We start from the raw sequence: 3,579 nt of genomic DNA, 5'->3' as shown, positions 1-3,579 counted from the left end.
CTAGGGTTTTTCTGCTGTTTTGGGGAGAGCAAGTTTTACATTTCCGAAAAGTTTTCGGAAAATGTATTTTGGTAAAACCCTTACATGTTGAGACTTCTTTATTTCGGTAATGAGTCAAACTTACGGGGTTTGATAAAATTTATCGTTTCCCTTAATTTATGTTTAGACATAGAAATCGCGAGCTCGTTTCATTGCACATCATGTGGCGAAAAGTCGCGGCTAAGTTTTCCATTTTCTCAAGAAGTGGTGTGTTTGCGTAAGCGTTGGCCATAGGCGCAATGGCGGCTGGAGTTGTCTTTCCAGCGTTGTTGCGAACTGCGATTTTGTCTTTCGTATTTCCATACATTGTTTTGATCAAGCGTTTTGCGGCTATGAATTAGAGTAATCCGTACCCCCCCCCTCCTTCTAGTGCCGAACTGTGGGAACCGAAATTCGCACTGTAAATAAATTGAGTTTAGAAAGAAAGAGGAGAACAAGAGATCGAACTGCCTGGGCCAGTTCGTCTAGTAATCGGGTGCCAGTCATAGAAACAGAGCATGTCGAGTATAATGCCTAAAAGTTTCTAAGTGCAGAGAGTTCTAAGTCTAAAAGAATTCCCTTTGCCTCTTCAACCTCGACGTCCTTATATACTCCTCCTAGAGGCGGTTTGTTCTTTCCCTTTCTACCCTCGGTCGAGTTTATCGATTCGCGGAAATATCTCATTTTTCTTCGATCTTCTTGTTTATCTTTGGAAACTTCACATTTATCCTCCGAACTTGACATTTATCTTCTCCTGCATAACAAAATATAAACCGTCATAACGATTGGGCTTGATTTGGTATAAAATCGTAAATGGGCTCTTAGTCGCGTTATGGGTCCTTTCGGGCTGTTTTTCGACTTAGGCATTTTTATGATTTTATAAAAAGAGCGCTTTCGAAATGACGTCGATTCCAAAGAAAATTCACTTTCCCGTATAGCGTAGGCAATTCGAGGTGTTCAGCTAACTGTTGCCATTTTATACGATCAATCCGAATGTTATTCCAGAGAACGAGTTCTTGTGGTTTTTAAATCGTAAAGTTCCAACGGTGACTCCGATCGAGATGAAACAAGGGAAGGTTTGTTCTAATCCCAAAGGAGGGAGCTGCGAGGATGAGATGTAGACAGCACGATCGTTCTAGCTCGGCAGATGGCCGAGCTGGTCGCGTGTTCGATCCAGCTCGGCCATCCGCCGAGCTGGTCGCCTGTTCGATCCAGCTCGGCCATCCGCCGAGCTGGTCGCATGGTCGATCCAGCTCGGCCATCTTGGCCATCCGCCGAGCTCGACAGGTTCAGCTCGGCGGATGGCCGAGCTGGTCGTTTTGGTCGATCCAGCTCGGCCATCCGCCGAGCTGGACGGTGTCCACCCTTTAATAAAATAGGCATAACGTATGCTACAGGATTCTGATTGACCTCAGACCGGTGGCATTGGAAAGCTAACTCAAAAATCTATCTTGTGTCAAAAGATGGACCCAATAAAACCATGGGAAGATCTTCATCCATAGCTAAACATCTGACGCGGATGTGCAGTTCTGCACCTCAAAAGGTCCGAATGAACGAGTTGGACTGCGTGTTTGGTTCCGTGATCCATTTCTCTCGATTCTTTTTCTCAGGAGCTTTTGTCGAGAGTGTGTTGAGAAAGCTTTCGTACAGAAACGTAATTTTTGGATGTTTATTTCGAGATAACCGTTTTTGATCCCAACAATGTTTGCGTCTTGTTGTCGATAAAATATATCAATAACTCGTCGTATAACCTTTTCAATAAAAATTATACGAAATTTATATTGCGAGAAATATTTTCCAGGGACTTTTAGACATTGATTCCGTTGTGACCGATTTTGACCCGAACACGGTCGTTCATCGCTTTGTTGGCTTCGTCTTGCTGGGCGAAACGTGCCATGATTGCTTGTAGCATCTCGGTCACGTTCTGTGTAACGGCGACCCGTGTAGAGGCGACCGAAGATAGTATTATTGTATCTATTTAATTTAACCGAATAGAGATTGACCCCATAAAAGAATCTGTTTGTTTTTGGCCCCATAAAAAACAATTCACACCAATGAGAGCTATTGATCTGTCTCTCTCCCATAATATCATCTTCTCTCAGTCGTGCTCTTGGTTTGTATAGTGCCGCAGACAAGGTGGAGAAGTTCACTGAGTCATAATAACTAAAGTGGTGGCCATGAAATTTTTTTTTCAGATCTAACGCGTCATCTCCATCATCCATTTGCTCTTTCTTCTTATCTGAGTTACAACCAAGAAGTTAAAAAAAAAACAAATCAGACATCTTGTAGTCTTAATAATCACAAGTTAACAGAAAAAAGAGACATTTGATCCATAAAGTTCACAACTTTCTCATGTATAGAACCAAAAAAGAGAAGAGAGCTGTGCAACATTAGCACCATCATTGAGCGTAAAAACTTACACCAGCCTCTCTCAGGATGAAGAAGAACTTAAAAATTAATTAATTTGCATCTTCATTTCCTCCGGTGAGACTGTCAATGAAATCAAAGAGAAAGAGAGTCTATCAGTGATATTGAGAACATCCAAATCATATATATATATATATATGTATATATTATGGTGCTAAGTTTGGAATCCTCCACAACCTTAACCGTAATCTCTGTCTCCTCCATCTCACATCGGACCTCCGTTTTCGAGACCCATCTGACTGGTTCACCGACAATCTTCAAACTGAAAGGTTCGGTTTTTATTCCCAAAGCTACCTTTTTCGATTTGTTCAATTTCTCTTTTACATCTCAATCTTTGATTCCTTATACTGAAATTTTCACTACACATTTTTGAGCAGTGATCACAACCAGATTGTGGATCCCCAAACCCCTTGTCGAATGTTGAAATCCCATTCCAAAAATTTCTTGTCCCCGTTTTACCCATCCACGCTTCCACTGACCACAACCACAAAGTTCAAGACTCCATCATCCACAAAACACCAGATCACAGAAATCATGTCCACACTACTCCTTCATGTGACTCATTCGTCCACAAATCACTCATCCACATCATGCATGTCCATACATCATTTTCCCAGCTACTATGTATGCTTTTGTAACATTTGTGGTTTCTAGATCTTTCACATTATGGAACATTATGTATATTTATCAAATTAAGTTATTTATTATTTTACATACTCATCGTATCGCATCAACACCAGATATGTTAGAAACTTTGTACTTTTGATACCCCAACCACAACAATCACGTCCACAACAATAACAATGTGTCCCTCACGTAATATCTAACCACCCTTTCTTATCCACTGATTTGTGACCACCACATCCTCTTCGATTTGCTTTATCCCAAAACGCTCCGTTTAATTTATTAAAAAATAGTTATTTTAATTGCAACTTGTAACAAACCTAGTTGTCTCATCTTTAAAATAAACATTTTTCTACTTACACAAGTGAAGGGTTATTTACGTCCACAATATTACATCTGTCAAGACAAAGTGTCTCTCCCACACAAAGTGTCTTTTAACGCAAACAAAAGACGAATTGTGTCCTTTAATGTAAGCTTCTCAACTTTAAGATGTACAATGTGCCATTTGAA

At 40.6% G+C, this 3,579-nt stretch overlaps 1 long non-coding RNA gene across 1 annotated transcript; it reads left to right on the top strand.

The window, feature by feature from the left end:
- Window positions 1-546: 546 nt before the first annotated feature.
- Window positions 547-3,165, top strand: LOC106374629. Its single transcript, XR_001275002.3, has 2 exons — window positions 547-2,714; window positions 2,823-3,165. It is a non-coding gene; the product is annotated as an uncharacterized LOC106374629 (long non-coding RNA).
- The last annotated feature ends 414 nt before the right edge of the window (window positions 3,166-3,579 follow it).

The sequence above is a fragment of the Brassica napus genome, chromosome C1 (assembly GCF_020379485.1).
Source record: "Brassica napus cultivar Da-Ae chromosome C1, Da-Ae, whole genome shotgun sequence".
Classification (NCBI taxonomy): Eukaryota; Viridiplantae; Streptophyta; class Magnoliopsida; order Brassicales; family Brassicaceae; genus Brassica; species Brassica napus.
The sequence above is the reverse complement of the archived record's forward strand: the minus strand, read 5'-3'. Positions and strand labels throughout refer to the sequence as shown.